At 40.0% G+C, this 17934-nt stretch overlaps 1 long non-coding RNA gene across 1 annotated transcript in view; it reads left to right on the forward strand.

Moving 5' to 3' along the window:
- The window catches only part of LOC105713967 (uncharacterized), a 140597-nt gene extending 124939 nt beyond the window's left edge, over positions 1–15658 (forward strand). Inside the window, exons 3-4 of the long non-coding RNA XR_010344101.1 lie at positions 10068–10178; positions 15561–15658. This is a non-coding gene — a long non-coding RNA (uncharacterized LOC105713967). The remainder of the gene's footprint in view (positions 1–10067; positions 10179–15560) is intronic.
- The last annotated feature ends 2276 nt before the right edge of the window (positions 15659–17934 follow it).

Raw genomic sequence — 17934 nt, forward strand, 5'->3', positions numbered from 1 at the left:
GTTAAGAGTCAAATAACAATTCAGTTCACAATAATCCTTACCCCTTTTCATAATGTTTTCCATACCCTGGTCTACTTTTATCATAGCATTTACCACTAGCTAAGGTTATATTATTTATCCATTTGCATGCATGTTCATTGTCTATCTTTCCCACTAGTATAAAAGCTTCTTGAGAATAGGGAGTTTGTTTTATTCACCACTGTATCCTGTCCTCATAAATGTGCCCAGTACATAATAAGCCCTCAAAAATGTTTATGGAATGAATGAATGGACAGATGAATCTTTAACTCTAAGCCCCTTATGTAGGGAATCAGTTCTGATACTTGTGATGCAAGAGTTAATCTGATACTGCTGTTTCAGTGAGATTTCAATGTGATGGACTCGAAACATGTGAGTCCCTTTGGTTTGGTTGTGGAACTGCAGAGTTCATCAATGATAAATACAATAGAAGAAATCACTGGTTTCTAGCAAAGTATCATTTAGATTTTTTATGCAGAAGTAGGGTATAAATGAGAAGTGAGACTAGTTAATTTTGTATCATGAGTGCTTCTGGTGAGGTCTATTTAAAACATGTTCACATTTTCTATTACAAAAGTAATAAGGTTTACTGCCTGCACATCCACTGACCCCAGTTCTGCTTCTCAGAGGCAACCTCTCCCAAGAGTTCTGGCAGTTTTATGCAGTATGTTTTTGCGTAGTAGGTCATGGATGAATTCACTCCCTATGCTTGGATACACAAAGGGCAGCACCTCTGCTTTGCTCTAACTCATAGGTTATCTTTCTTCTTATAAGTCCCTTTTGGGCAGCAGGGAAGCCCAGCCTTGCTCGCTAATGGGAGGCCAGTCCCTTCTGCTTTACGGTCTCCTTTCGCTTTGACATAGCTCCTTTCGAGGAAATGCTGCATCTTTCGGCACTCCACTCCTCCACCTTCTCCTTCCGAAGCTGGCACTTTGGGGAAGTTATCTGGACATTTACTGATACCTGGGGCGGAATGCAGGTCACACTTTGTCCTGTGGTCAGCCTGCTGGCATCAGCTCTTACTCTCTTCAGTGGGTGACCTTGAGGCCTGTACTCCCTCAGCTGCTCTGACTTGGTCCACCTGTGATTCCCAGGGGGAAGCCCTCAGCAAGGTGGTCTCAATCTCACTCTCCCATCCCCTTTCCCTGGAGACCTCCTTTGTAAGCTGACCAGCCAACACTACCAGACCTCATTTGTGCCCCTCCCCAGGGAACAAAGGAATTTGTGTACACTCCCATGCCACCAGGTAGCTTAAGGTATCCTCAGCCACTAAATCCAGGCCCTTTTCCTGTCTCATCGCACCTCAGAGCATTTCTCCTCTTGATGCAATGGCCAGGCACTATGAGGGGCAGTATCTTCCCGGTCGGTGAAATCAAAGGAGCAAGAACCCCTCTGCTTTCGACTTTACCCTGAACCTCACACCTCCCCTCTGGAATTTTGACTTGGAAGGCAGGATTTCCATCACCCACATATCTGACCCTCTGCAAGCACTCTGGGTTTCTTTTCTCTCCACAGCCCCTCTGGCCTGAAGGTTAGGCTTTTATTTCATTTCTCCTTCCTTTCTGCTAGAGACTTCTCCAGGGCTTATCTTTTGTCCCAACTCTAGTGCAATGGCTTAGTCTAAATGCTAAGTACAAGAGAAATAAGCTTGTTGATACAGAAACATAAATTGGGAAATAATTCAAAAATGACCTACAGCTATCTATTTTTTATTTAGTTTAACAATCAAAAGTGAGATCATATTACATATAGTACTGTGTTTCTTCTGCTTCCATTTAGTATTTCTTGAAGATTTTTCTATATTCATGTACACATATCTACTTTATTCTTTTTTAAGAGCAGCATAGAATTCCATACAAAGTAATTTATTTAGTTAGTCTCCCACTGATGGACGTTTAGGTCATTTCCAGTTTTCTATACAAACAGTGCTGTAGTGAACATTACTAAACACAGCTTTATGGTGTTTTGCGTATTTGTGTGAGTATTTCCTTTGGCTATATCTCTAGCAATGGGATTACTTGACCAAATGGTATGTGCATTTAAGATTGGCTAAAAAGGGCCAGGGGCGGTGGCTCACACTGTAATCCTAGTACTTTGGGGGGCGGAGAAGGGAGGATCACCTGAGGTTGAGATCAGCCTGGCCAATATGGTGAAACCTCATCTCTACTTTAAAAATACAAAAATTAGCTGGGTGTGGTGGCATGCACCTGTAATCCCAGCTACTCAGTCGGCTGAGGCAGGAGAATCACTTCAACCCGGGAGGCAGAGGTTGCAGTGAGCAGAGATCATGCCACTGCACTCCAGCCTGGGTGACAAAGTAAGACTCCAACTCAAAAAAAAAAAAAAAGAGATTGGCTAAAAAGGTTTTAGCACTTTGTCTCATCTACTGATATGAAGTCATGCTTTTCCCTTAAGAGAATGTTTTTTTTTGTTGTTGTTGTTTTAAAATTTTTAAGATTTTTTTGTAGAAACAGTGTCTCATTGTTTCCCAGGTTGGTCTGGAACTCCTGGCCTCAAATAGTCCTTCCATCTCAGCCTCAGCCTCCCAAACTGTTGAGATGACAGGCATGAGCCACTGTGTCCAGAAGGGGAATGGTTTTTATAACTATGCCAGTGATTAACAGAACATGAGAATACATTTGGAAGAAAGAGAGGAAGAAATAGGAAGGAAGGAGAAATAAGAATGATTATGAATGCATTGTGATAGATAAGACTCATGGGTGTTGAGTATCCTATAGACTGGGTGGGAATTCTAACTCTGCCTTTTACTAGCTGTGTGACCTCAGTTTTCCCATTTATATGGGCTGCTGTGAAGATAATAACTTAATGCATATAATGTATTTAGAATTCCATAACTGCTTGCTCTTGGTGCTTTTATCATGCACCTAGTACTGTGCTAAATAATTTAACATGTCCTGGGCACTGATGGAAATGGAAAAGGGAGTACTAGACTTTATTCTAGACTACTTGGGAAAACACAACAAGCCCATTAGAAACTATCAGGAAACAACAAAGACCCAAGGTTCTAAGTGCTCTACAAATCCAGGTCTACATTGGATTATTTTTATGTGGCAAATTTAAGTGGATTATTTAGGTGGATACTTTTAAAAAAAATCAGTTCCAGCAAAATAACTTCTTATTTTTTTCTTTGTTTGAGGTAGTCTCTCTGTGTTACCCAGGCTGGAGTGCAGTGGCATGATCGATCTTGGCTCACTGCAACATCTGCCTCCCAGGTTTCAGTGATTCTCTTGCTTCAGTCACCCAAGTAGCTGGGATTACAGGCACACGCCACCATGCTTGGGTAATTTTTTTGTATTTTTAGTGTAAACAAGGTTTCACCATTTTGGCCAGGCTGGTCTGTAACCCCTGACCTCAAGTGATTTGCCTGTGATTTGCCTGTCGCAGCCTACCAAAGTGCTGGGATTACAGGTGTGAGCCACTGTACCTCGACCCAAATAACTTCTTTTTGTGTGTTTGATGTCTTGAAGAGCTCTCTTTAATTTTGCATGGGTTTCTTGAAAGCATTTCTTAGGTCATGTGACAGGTTGATATGTCAACCTTATTTTTTAAAAACTCAGTTATATGTTTGTCATGGTTTCTAGAGAGTTAACATCCTGAAAGTCTTTTAAAAATGTTATTAGTATATTTGTTAAAAAACAGCTTTAGGGCAAAGTTAAAGTAGATTTGGTTCTCCTAGTGATCTTCAATGGAAATTTTAGGCTGGTCGGTAGAATTTTTTGTTTCTTAAAATGTGAGAGTCCTGTGTGTGTCTCTGGTTGAGGATATGGTGGTGCCTGCCCTCAGTCAGTAGAGGAAATGAGGAAATAACAAAACTTAACTGCAGCACCCTCCAACTAGGAGAAAAGGGGACAGCTACAGCTTTTCCCCAAGCCTGGCCTGCTTAGGTCCTGAAGTATCACTGGCAATGCTATGGAAATTCTATTTGAGACCTTCTCCATTCTCTCCTCTTACTCGTATCTTCCAGTTTTAGCATGAGTCAGACTTGGGTTGGAGCCCTCATTCTGGCTCTACCTGCATGACCTTAGGTAATTCGTTTAAATTTATGCCTTTTTATTATCTAATGGAGACAAATGTCCATAAATTTGCGTGTTCGCAAGCACTTCAGGAGATTCTGATATGGGAGGAAGGTGTGAGGAACCTTTCAGGGAACTGAAATCCACAGAGGTGAACTGACTTGCCTAACACCACAGAGCTCATCAGTTTCCAGGTGCAAGTTGATCCAGAGTTTTCCACCTTTCTCTATTGATCCTCTAGGGTTGTCTCCAACTGTAAGAGCTCAAATGTTCTTCAGAAAGAAACACCCTAGACAGACCAACCATTCAGCTCAAAGGTGCACCAGCTCACCTGCCTGTCCTCCTTCCCAGCTTTTACCAAGCTACTCTCTTCTTCCTTAAGCCCCAGTAAAAACCTGGGTGTCATGGATTCCTTCTCCTTCACCCCGTATGTAATCTTCTGGAAGTCCTGTTGGTTTTAAACTTGTAAATAACTTTCAGATTTATCTGCTTCTCTCTGTCTCTACCACCAAGTCTCCATCAGCTCCCTTGTGGACGATAACTTTCTATCTGGTCTCAGGGCAAACTTTTCACAATGTGAATCTGCTCTCTCTCCATCACCTGTTTAAAAACCATCAGGCTGGGCATGATGGCTCATGCCTGTAATCCCAGCACTTTGGGAGGCCAGGGCAGGTGGATCACCTGAGGTCAGGAGTTTGAGACCAGCCTGGACAACATGGTGAAACCTCATCTCTACAAAAAATACAAAAATTAGCTGGGCGTGCCAGCGGGTGCCTATAATCCCAGCTACTCAGGAGGCTGAGGCAGGAAAACCGCTTGAACCCAGGAGGCAGAGGTTGCAGTGAGCCGAGATGGCACCATCGCACTCCAGCCTGGGCAACAAGAGTGAAAATAAAAAACAAAACAAATAAATAAAGTTTAAAAACACTTCCATGGCTCCCTATAGCTGTTAATTTGGAAATACAACATGAGATGACCTCCGTGTCCTACAAGGCCCTGCTCTTCAGTCTTACCTCATGCCATTCTCTATTCTTCTCCCCTCTGTGCCCCTTCTTCCAGCTCTCTGAATGTGTCAGCTCCTCCTTGCCACAGGGCCTCTGCGCATGACACCCGCTTGCTGGAACACTCCTTTCTCTCTTCCTCCTCCTTTGCCCAGTCAGCTCCTACTCATCCTTCAGTTCTTACCTCAAGGCTCCCTTTCTTAAGAAAACCATTTTTAACTGCTTCCAGTTTGTTAGGTTCCCGTTACAGGCACTCCTAGACACCCTCCCCCACTTTTTCTGTATGTATGCTTATCACAGTCTGTAGTTAATACACTCATTTGTGTAACTACTTAATTTCAGTCTTTCCCATCACATAATATGTTCTACAAAAGCAGATAATGGGATTGATTTTACTGACTCCCTGATATATGACTCACTATTGTTCCCCTAGCCTCTAGAACAGTGCCTAGTGCATAGTAGATCCTCAATAAAAAATTGCTTAATGAATGAATGATGCTTATGTGCAACTCTTCCCTAAATCTTCCTTGATGTGTCCTATCTGGCCCCAGTCACCCAAGGCTCATCTTTCATACATTTACACTTAGTTGAGCCATGTTAATACATGTGTATCTTTTATGTTCTCTTTATTGTAAGGTAACTTTTATTTAATATATTCCTTCTTGGCCATCTTCATTGATACTTTCTAATCTGAGTGTCTCAGATAGGAAATAGCAGAAGCTCGTGACTGTGAGGAAGGGAAGTACTTAGTAAATTACCCTTCCTCTCTCTCTTTTACTGAACTACTGGGGAAATCCCTTTGATCATTAAAACCAGAAATAGAGTCAAGTTGGAGGCCACAGACTGTCATGGTTTGCAGCAAAGCTTCAGCCCTAGATAATGCAGAAAATGGAAATCTATAGCTCTTCATAATCTACTAAATTCCTTTACCTGAGAGAATCATAGCACAGGGTGTTCTCTGAGATCTTTGAAGTGATCATCTCACGAATTTCATACTATTGTAAATCATAATTGCAAATTGCTTTAAGCTATAATCTATGCCTATACAGAATGTAAGATTAGTAGATGGTTAGGTTGGGTGGTGCAGGGCACCTCACCAGGTTTGTGTTTGACAGGCCAAACTATTGGCCTGAGGGAGAGATGGGGTGGGGAGGCTCTGAGATCTTCCCTGGGGCAGCTGGGAGTGTCCCAGAGAACCAGAAAGTTGTCATTGTGAAACTAGGGACTATCCTAGATAAGGTATGTGGTGCCTTTGAACTTTGTGCTTAGGATGTGCTAACAATTCTTGTAGAGAGCAAGTAGGCACTTGAGTTTTAGTTTGGGAAATAAATAACCTACATAGCTGTCCTTTTCTTCAAAGCATAGGCACATTGGAATCTGCCTACTTGTTTATTAAGATATTCCAAAGGTCTGTCACACCTTTAGAAAAGGGGACATTTATTTTCTTTCTTTTCTTTTTTTTTTTTTTTGAGACAAGGGTCTCACAATGTTGCCCAGGCTGGTCTTGAGCTCCTAAGTTTAAGTGATCCACCGGCCTTGGCCTCCCAAAGGGCTAGGATTACAGACATGAGCCATTGCACCCAGCTGAGGGGCATTTCTTTAAAAATGCAATCCTGAGTAGAAGATTCTATAACATCTACTCACTGTTGGCAAAGAGAGTGAGGTTTTTCTGAGTATTTTTTGCTGCAAAACCATTGAATTTCTGCCTGTTTGTGACATGAAAAAAGAGGCAGTATCGATTGAACCCACCAACTTTGTTGGGCTGCTGCTTCTGTTTATGGTACTTTAGTACTAGAGCTGGGAAATCATAATCCAGAATTTAAATATCAACACATTCCCTGTTGTGACCTTCACTATACTTTTACTCTTCCTTTATCGACCTCATTATAATGTATAATCATTTGTTATTTGTGTCTGTTTGTTAGTTTGTATTAAGAGAATTGAATTGTGTCTTTCCTACTAGACCATAAATTCCATGGGAGCAGGAATCTCTATCTTGATGACTTCTGTATCTGTTTGACCTAGAACCATCTTTGTATAGGGAGATGCCTAGTAAGCGTTCACAAGTGTCAATCACTGAGTCCTCACTGCAGCCTGAAGGCAGTCATCATAATCACCTCCATTTTATAAATGAGGAAACTGAGCACAGAGAAGTTAAGTAGTTTGCTAGTCACTAGTGGGGCCAGGATTTGAACCTAATAGTTTGGATGGATTAATCATTACACTCTTCTGCCACAAATAAATGTTTGTTAAAAGAGTGAAGTCTCCATGGGGGCAGATTTGGAGTAGACTTGGCTATGTGATATATGAATCACTCAGGCAGACATATGTCAGGGAGCTGGGAAGTCCTGATTATGGTGTGTGCCTGAACTAGCGGGTAATAGGTGAGCGACCGGGGAGGGTGTGGTAAGTGGAGCAGGGAAGTCTGATCAGAGGTACTTCAGAAGCCAAGGAGGTCTGGCCTACTCTATTTCATACTACTACTTTTTTTCTGATCAGGAGTTAAAGTCCAGGCTGTTTTTATTCCTGGAAGCAGAATGGCCTAAATGGGAGAAACCTTGAAGTATTTTCAAGGTTCCTGAAGCCAGACATAAGACTTGTGTGCTTTCCGACTGTGTAAGTGGTTCTAACCCCCTCTGATACCACTGACAAACAAGAGTATTCACGCTGACTTGTGACATCCTGTCTTTCTTAAATATGATTTTATTTTTCTAACTACATCTTTGAGATTTTTTAAAGAACTAGGTCTTTACAATTATTCATGCTTATAGCTTTTGAAAAAGAAACCAACCAGTACAGAAGGATACAAAGTTAAAAAAAAAAAAAACCTCATCCTCATTTATTTTTCCAGGTGTCTTTTTTGTACGTATCAGTACGTATCAACCACCGTATAGTCTCACCTTTTTTTTCACGTAAATGGGAACATACTATATGTTCTGAATTTTTTTCTTTTTTAAAAATTTTGGGGGACTGCTGGATTATGGTAGCTTGAACATATAATTTTGTTGTACTGCTCAAACTGCAGAATGGAGGCTGGGCACAATGGTTCATGCCTGTAATCTCAGCACTTTGGGAGGCCGAAAGTGGGCAGATCACTTGAGCCCAGGAGTTCAAGACCAGCCTGGCCAACATGGCACAACCCTGTCTCTATAAAAAATACAAAATTTAGCCAGGCATGTTGGCACATGTCTGTAATCTCAGCTACTCAGAAGGCTGAGGCAGGAGGATTGCTTAAGCAGAAACACATAAAGATATGGACCCTGTGCCACCCAGATCAGTCTACAGTGAAGGTCAAAGTCGGTGAGTCCCATCCTCAAACTTAAAGCTTCCAATCAACATAGACAACCAGCTATGTAAGAACAGCATCTCACAGGAAAGTCCAAAATAAACAGAAAAGCAACTTGTGCAGGTAGAAAAAACATGACATTAATGTCCTCTTCGAAAATATTTCTTCCATGCACAAGACTACATCCTAGAAAATCCAACCTGTGCAAGCAGAAACCCGTAAAGCTTCAACAATTCAGTAATAAATTCCCAGAAAGAAACAGAGAACAGAGAACCTGGAGGAGATAACATCTTTCAGAACTGATGGGCATGGATTTTGAGATTAAAGAGTCCCAATGATTTTCAGTGCAATGGATGAAAAAATACCTCCAAAATAATGTGAAATTGTATCACATTAGGAATAAGGAAGATTCTACAAGCTCCCAAAGAGAGAAAACAACAACAAAAAACAAAACAGGTCACATGCAAGAGATCAGCAACTTCTAAGCAGCAGCATTGAAACCCAGAAGACAACAGAAAATGCTTTCAACGTGTGAAAGACAATTATTTCCAACCTAGATTTCTATTGCAAGTCAAACTAAGGATCAAATGAGAAGGCAAAACAAAACAACACAAAACAAAAAAATAATTTCAGGCAGTCAACTCTAAAAAAAATTTAAAATCTTTCTCAGGAAGCTCCTGGAGGATACATTTCATATAGATAACAAACAGAAAAATCAACTTATGTAGGTAGAAGAAACATGACATTAATGTCCTCATGGAAAATATTTCTTCCATGCACAAGACTTCATCCTAAAAAATCTGACCTGTGAAAGCAGAAACACACAAAGCTTCAACAAAGAAGGACAAAGGCATGGAATACAGAAAGCAGAAGATCCATCACTGTGGAGAAGGGAAAGGGAATCTCCTGGAGAGTGGTCAAGGGAGATCCCAGCAAGACGATTACACATTGATTGAAGAGGGCACTCAGTACAGATTGGAACATCGTGACTCTGGAGGTGGCTTGAGCACTGTCATTCCCAAACTTTCTACCATTGTACTTGTCTTTTTAAAAAACTGGTAAGAAGCACATAACATAAAATTTAATATCCCCAAAATGTTAAAATTGTACTATTCAGTAGTGGTAAATATATTCACATTGTTGTGGAACAGATCTTTAGAACTTTTTAATCTCACAAAACTGAAAGTCTATGCCCATTGAACGATAACCTCCTAGTCCCCCTCCCCTTAGCCTGGTAACTACAATTCTACTTTCTGTTTCTATCAATTTGGCTACTTTAGATACCTCATCTAAGTGGATCCAGACAGTATTTGCTTTTGGTGACTGACTTATTTCACTTAGCATAAAGTCCTCAAGGTTAATCCATCTTGCAGCATGTGACAGATTTTCTTCCATGTTAAGGTTGAATAATATTCCATTGTACCATATTTCAATTATCTCTTTATTCACTGATGGACATTTAGGTTGCTTCCAACTCTTGGCAATTGTGAATACTCTTGCTATCAATATGGATATGCAAATATCAATTTGAAATTCTGCTTTCAATTATTTTGAATCTCTACTCTGAAGTGGGATTGCTGGATCATACGGTACTACTATTTTTAATTTTGTGAGAAACCACCATACTGTTTTCCTTAGTGGCTGCACAATTTATAATCCCAGCAATAGCGCACAAGGGTTGTAATTTCTTCACATTTTCGGCAACACTTCTTTATTTTTTTATTGCAGCCATTCTAATTGGTGTGAAGTGATATCACATTGTGGTTTTCATCTCCATTTCTCTACTGATTAGTGATGCTGAGCTCCATGACTGTTGGCCATTTGTATATATCATCTTTGGTAAATATCTATATGAGTTCTTTGGTCATTTTAAAAATTGAGTTATTTGATGTTTTTGATGCTTAGTTGTAAGAGTTCTTTATATATTCTAGATTTTAATCCCTTATCAGATACATGATTTGTAAATATTTTCTTTCATTTCGTAAGCTACCTTTCCATGATCTTATGTCTATTAATGCATAAAGTTGTAAAGTTGGTTGTAGTCCCGTTTGCCTATTTTTGCTTTTGTTGCCTGTGCTTTTGGTGTTACATTTAAGAAATTATCACCAAATCAGTGTCATGAAGATTTTTCCAAATTTCCTTTTTGTTTTCTTTTCTTTCTTTTAATTTTGTGGGATTTTTATTTGTTTTCCCTATCCTTTCTTCTAGGAGTTTTATTGTTTGGGTCTTATGTTTAATCTTTAATCCATTTGAGTTAATTTTTGTAGATAGTGTAAGATACAGATCCAACTTCATAATATTTTATGATATGAAGTTATAATTGCTATAATTAGTCTCTTTTTGATGGATACTTAAATTATTTCCAGATTTTTTTGCTATTTCAAATATTACTTTAATGAATATCTCTGAATATGGATCTATATATCTACAAGATATATATCCAGAAGTGAGCTTTCTGGGACAAAGGGTATGTGCATTTACAGTTTTGATCAGTCTATCAGATTTCTCTTCTGAGAAGTTGCACTGGTTTATACTCCCACAAACAATATCTGCTTCTCCACACTTTGATCAACATTGAATATTATCCGGTTTGTTTTGTTTTGTTTTGTTTGAGATAGAGTCTTGCTCTGTTTCCCAGGCTGGAGTGCAGTGGCGCGATATCAGCTCACTGCAAACTCTGCCTCCAGGTTCAAATGATTTCCTGCCTCCGCCTCCCGCGTAGCTGGGATTACAGGCGCGTGCCACCACGCCCAGCTAATTTTTGCATTTTTTTTAGTAGATTACAAAGGTGATTACAGGCGTGATTACCTGGAATTACAGGCGTGAGCCACCATGCCCGGCCTAAATATTATCCGTTTTTTAGTCCTCACTCTTTCTGTTATTTGTGGATATTGAGTATCAAATGTATAGTGTCTGCTATATGTTCATGTCCTTTGTTTTTCTTTGGCCTGCTGTCTTTCTAAATGATTTGTAAGAGTGGATAATTTCTTAATGAATCCTGAGGGCTGTTGTAAATGTCAAAAATGTTTGTTCTCCTAAAGAAAGACAAATCCGCCGGGCGTGGTGGCTCACGCCTGTAATCCCAGCGCTTGGGAAGCCGAGGCGGGTGGATCACCTGAGGTCAGGAGTTCGAGAGCAGACTGACCAACATGGAGAAACCCTGTCTCTACTAAAAATACAAAAATTAGCCGGGCATGGTGGAGCATGCCTGCAATCCCAGCTACTCGGGAGGCTGAGGCAGGAGAATCGCTTGAACTTGGGAGGTGGAGGTTGCAGTGAGCCGCGATTGTGCCATGCCATTGCATGAAAGAAAGAAAAGGAAAAAAGGAAGGAAGGAGGGAGGGAGGGAGGGAAGGAAGGAAGGAAGGAAGGAAGGAAGGAAGGAAGGAAGGAAGAAAGGAATGAGGGAGGGAGGAAGGAAACGCAGGCAGGCAAGCAAGCAAGCAAAGAAAGATCCAGAAGTGTCTGATGAGGGCATAGGTAAGAATGCTAATATTGGCCACATTTCACATTTGGCAAAAAAAGTCATTTAAATACATAGGACTACTTGTGTGCCAGAAATAAAAACAACCAACCAATCCTGCTAAAAGCCCAGCAAATTATTAGGGTGATAATTGTTTTGAGGGAGAAAGTGATTTTGTGGCAAAAAGCAAATTGATTTTTAGTTTTTAGATCTGTTACTTCTTTCCTGACCCACTTGTTTAATTTCATTATGAGTTTCCATAATTTGTCTTCAATCCCAACCTTATAAAAGTGCTGCCTCAACCAGTTCGAATATTTACACACGTGCATCCCCATTTTAATAAAAATCTAAGGGGCCGGGCGCGGTGGCTCACGCCTGTGATCCCAACACTTTGGGAGGCCGAGGCGGGCGGATCACGAGGTCAAGAGATCGAGATGATCCTGGCCAACACGGTGAAACCTCATCTCTACTAAAAATACAAAAAAATTAGCCGTGCGTAGTGGTGCGTGCCTGTAGTCCCAGCTACTTGGGAGGCTGAGGCAGGAGAATTGCTTGAACCAGGAAAACGGAAGTTGCAGTGAGCAGAGATCGCACCACTGCACTCTAGCCTGGCAATAGAGCGGAACTCTGTCTCAAAAAACAAACAAACAAACAAAAAACGCTAAGAAATAGTTTTCCTTTTCCACGTTACTCTTTCCCTTTACTCCCTAGCAGACAGTCTTCAGGAGCAGCAGCTGCTTCCGAGACAGTGTTTGGGCCGCTGAAGATATGCCTGGTCCTGCATGCAGCTGATGTTAATAGTCATTAGTATTCTGCCAAGGGAAAGAGTGATTTCTGATAAAGCAGTAGCTGGGGATAATTTACCTAAATAACTTCTCTTTCTTCTACGTTAATAGTAAGGTAACTGCGTAAAAGAAAAGAAGAGAAATGTGCCATAGGGTGGAGAGATATATGATGGATGTTTGTAACTTGCATCTATCAACACAGGTAATAACTAAGAATCCAAAAATAAGCCTCTCTCCATTGTCTGTAGAAACACAGGACCAGAAAGCCCCATATAATGTCATAGAGTACATATCTTTATCACTAGGGAGGTTTCCCCTCCGCCACCCCAGACAGTGGATTGGGCATCCTCCTGCTCTTAAATATCTCTGGGGGCTCCATCACCATCTTCAGAAAACCATTTGGGTGCCAAACTCTCCTGCAAGTCAGCTTCTTGCTTCATTTAGTTGAGGTTATTTGCTCTTGTATCCGATTATGAACATGGAAAGAGACCCGACCACTATCTATAACCTAATAATCTTCCACTGGCTTCTTTTATCACTTCTATGCTATTTCTTCAAACTTAAATATCCTCTACTGTGATGTAGTTTTCCCCCTCTACATTTGTGAATAATGTCAAAGCTCTGTTCTGACTTCTCTCTCCATACGACACCCACATTGTTTTCCTTTGGTGTTGAAATTTGCAATGGAACATTCAATTATTTGAACATAATTGAAGGTAGAAATGGACAGTGATGGTGTTGTTTCGTCATAACTACAAAATTTTATTTTTTGTCTCTCCTGCTTCCAACCTCCAATCTCCAGCTCCAGCCATGAGGACAAGAGTACCATCTCTTTAAAGGCCTTACAATACATATTCAACAACATTTATGATTGGGGCTAGGTGCAGTGTCTCATGCTTGGAATCCCAGCACTTTGGGAGACTAAGGTGGGCAGATCACTTGAGGTTGGGAGTTCAAGACCAGCCCGGCCAACATGGTGAAACCCTGTCTCTACTAAAAATGGAAAAATTAGCCTGGTATGGTGGCAGGTACCAGCTGTAATCACAGCTACTCAGGAGGCTGAGACAGGAGAACTGCTTGAACCTGGAAGGTGAGATTGTGGTGAGCCAGAATCATACCACTGCACTCCAGCCTGGGTGACAGAGTGAGACTCCATCTGAAAAACAAATAAAACATAAAATTTATGAGTGAGTGCTGGCATTGTGCCAGAATCTTTTTTCTTATAGAACCCTCAAAGATAGAATATTCCATTGTTAAAACAGCATTCTGTGAAGGTCTGCCTCTATTCCTAACCTCTGAAGGCAGCATGAAAGATCACAGGAGATTGAAGAAGCATATACCATGGAATTAGAGCTTGATAAAATTTGTTCTGCAGTTAACTTCCACGTAAGTATGTATAATACATTATTAATGATTTGTGGTAGGGAATTGATATGTAGTTCCTGTTCTTCCTTGACTATGGCACTGGTGAGTCAAATTCTTGCCCAAAGATAGTTATGAGAATTGCCTCCCTTGCCTCCTGACCCAGATCTCTGCTTGCATTTCTGGGTTTATGCTGCCGTGTTCTTGTGCTATGCTAGTCAGGGTTGGGGTGGCCAAGTTCTTGAATGAGGAATCTCATTTTCATCCTTTTGAAGTTTTTTTTAAGAGTTTTTGCCAACTGCATTGCTAAAGAGCCATCCTCTCATCAAAGGAGTCTGCAGTAAGGCAAATATTTGTTTCCTGTTACTGAGAAAGGACTACTTCTCTCTTTATTTACGTGTTTGTTCTGTTTTGTTCTCTTTTCCTCCAGCAATCTGATACTGTGTTTTGCCTATTCCTTGGCTGGAAAGATGCTTCCTGGTTTTTTTCCCCCCTTTTTCTTAAGAACGAATATTGGCCCCCTATTTACAGAACATGCTCAACAGAAAAAATTTGGAAAACACCAAAAAGCACAAGGGAAAAGCTATTCATAATCTTAGTGCCGGAAGTCACCACTATTATCATTTTAGTATGTCTATATCTATCTAGTCAGCTATCTATCTGATCTTTCTAGGCATTTTACTTTTTTTTTTTTTTTTACAAAAGAGCTATCGTATCATGCTTCTTGTTCTATACATTTATTTTTTTGAGATGGAGTCTCACTCTGTTGCCCAGGCTGGAGTGCAGTGGTACAATCTCAGCTCACCCAACCTGTGCCTATGGGGTTCAAATGATTCTCTGGTCTCAGCCTCCCAGGTAGCTGGGATTGATTACAGGTATGTGCATGATGCCTGGCTAAGTTTTGTATATTTTAGTAGAGAAGAGGTTTCACCATGTTGGCCAGAGTGGTCTCGAACTCCTGACCTCAGGTTATGCACCCCCCCCACCCCACCTACCACCTTGGCCTCCCAAATGCTGGAATTATAGGCGTGAGCCACCGTGCCCAGCATGTTCTATACATTTCTAAATTTGGTAATATGCTAAATTCATCTTTCCATATTTTGATGTCAAGAACATATTCTGCAACACTTTTATTAAGCTTAATAGATTTTATTAGCTCAATTTTATAAACATAGATATTTTTATTTTTCTATCACATAATATTGCAATGAGTATGATTGTACAGACACCATTGCACTCATTTGACATTTTCTTCAGTATAAATTCCTAGAAGTGAAATATTAGGGTCAAAGGGTATGCACATTTTAAGACTTTGGATAATATGGCCACATTGCCCTTCTCGAAGGTGGAACCAGATTGGTTTCCCATCAGCAATCAAGGGTCCATTTCTCTTTATTATGGCCAACACTGGGCACTTAACTTTTTAAAATCTTTGTCAATTTGATGGATATGAAGTAGTATCTCAATGTTTAATATGGCATTTCTTTGCTTGTGAGTCTGAATTATTTACATGTATTTCATGGCCAGATATACTTTTTGGTAATTTGGTTCTTTAAGTTGTTGTGCTTTGTCTGTTTTGTTTGTCTTTTTCTCATTTCTTTGTGTTTATAGACAAACTCCACTAACTCCCTGGCAACATGGCAGAAGTGGTTATCAGCCTGGAGTCCCACTGCCTGGGCCCAAATCCTATTATACCCTTAACAGCTGTGACCCTGGGTAAGTTAGCTTTTGTCAGTGCATACAACAGGAGAAAAAAATCAAGTAAAATGAGGTCAAATGTTACTGTTGTCATGTGGCAGCTGTGTTACTGGGGATTAAGCAAATTGTCTATTATTCTGAATTTTGCTTCCTCTTTTGAAAATAAGGATAACAATATCTACAGAAGTTACAAATTTCTGAAATCTAAGAGGCATACAAAGACTATATACATATATAGTCTTAACTCAGTTGCTCTCAAATTTTAACATTCACAAGAATCACCTAGAGTGCCTTTAAAAATACAGATTCTTGGGTCCTACTTTCAGAAATTCCTATTCAAAGAGGGTGAAATGGGGTCCAGAGATAAATAGTGGCCATTACATCAGTCAACCATATCTCAAAACTCTTGGGAATATAGAAATTCTGCTCAGAGCTAATACAACAAGGCCCTCCTGTTAGTTGTCCTAAGGTACTATTGTTATACAGAACAGTTCTCCTGGATTAATCACCAAGCCTATTTAGTTTGTTTAAATTGAGGAAAAAGAAACTGGTATTCTGAGTTGGAAAAGCAAATCTTTTATTGAATAAGGTTTTGGTGTCAGCATCTATGATGTTGAGGGAATACATATTTTTAGTCTTTTGCTAGGACCCACATTTTATTCAAAAGCAGTTAAGGAGTTTCTCCAGCGTTTTGTTGATTTGCTGCTGCAATTAAGTTCTTATCTGAAATTCTCTCTTTTCCACATGGCTTAAGCCTACAAATTTGGGTGCTTTTAAAAGAAATTAAATATTTCTTATCATCAGGTTATATTATAAAGTATATAAATCTTCAGTTTAATTGAGAAGATATCTTTAGTTTAATTGAGAAGACATGCTTTGCATTTATATCTAGGACATATTTATTCTAGTGGCATTAAGGAGACATGAACCGAGTACATGTGAAAATAATTGACTACCTAATTTTAATTAATTAGTTGGTCTTATCTGTGTGCTGTTTTAGACTACAATTTTCCTGTTAGAGAACTGATCTTTTCATATACGGTAGGTTGGGTTTATCTTCCCTATACATGTCCCATATATTCAAACATCAAATAAAAGTTAGCACATTTCTAAGATTATGGATTTTATTGTAGTTTTTGGAAAGCAACCCCAAGTAGATGCTGGCAGCAGAAGTTTCTCACTCTGTTGCACCTCATGAAAGGGAATTTTCATTTACTTCAAAAGACATCTTTAAAAAAGCTCCAAATGCAGTGTACCTTAATTCATACAAATTGGAAAGCAGGATGTAGATGAGGCTGTGAAATCAATCACTAGCACGGTGCCCAGTTGTAAAGGGACTGGAACAACTGAGACTGATACTGACGAATTGATTCAGATACTATCACAAGTAGGTGCCTAGATGGTGCGATTCCAGGGTCCCAAGTAATTCTCAGATCAAGTGTCTTAGAGCCTAAAATTTACCCTTAGAGAAGACTTTTCCTCGCTACATGGACCTTTTTCACAATTTCCTCGAGAGATGGTTTAATTAGTCTCTAATTCCTTGGTTTATCAGAATGATTTCTGTCCAGATGAGACCAACAAGGAGAAAGGTAGTGAAAAATGAAGCGCTAAAGAGAAGAAAGAGCCCCCTAAAAGTATGAGAAGACCATGCTGGGCTTGACAAGTTTCTCCCAGCCAGACTTTTAGGCATTTCTGTCTCCTCTGCTTGTCTCACTTGACTCTGCTATTGTGTGTCCCCTGAACCAGATGGTCATTTATGAAAGATTTTCTGACTTCCTAGAAGAAATTTTTACAGGTTGATTAAGCTTCTGCTTCCTCTCTGTGCATTGCAGGTTCTGGTTTTCATCTGGGTCACTTGGAAACTTTGAGAAATGTTCTTTGTGGGAAGGCAGGTGTGATGATGATGATGGTGATGATGCTGCTTTTTGAATTACACTCTGTTTGATACAGTAAAACTTGGGGACACTCCACCCACAATGATATGACATTGAATATAATGCTGTTGTCTATTGGCCCCCATCCTTATTTCAACTCTATTTCTTTGGTAGGGGCTGGAAAGTGACTTCTTTCTGATCATTTGACACTTGGTCAGTTCATTGATAAGTTAATTGCCTAAACATCTAATAAGTACAAATATTTTAAAATTTAAAACATTATTTTTCAATGGCCTTATAGCATTATACTTCTGTACTTCACAGCATTAAAATATTTGGACTCGACTTACCCTACTATAGCATAGTTTAATTGTACTTTTGAATATCGTATCCTGGCCAGGCTCAGTGGCTCA

Source organism: Aotus nancymaae, unplaced genomic scaffold, assembly GCF_030222135.1.
Source record: "Aotus nancymaae isolate 86718 unplaced genomic scaffold, 86718_ANA_hifiasm-v0.15.2.pri h1tg000025l, whole genome shotgun sequence".
NCBI classification, from domain to species: Eukaryota; Metazoa; Chordata; class Mammalia; order Primates; family Aotidae; genus Aotus; species Aotus nancymaae.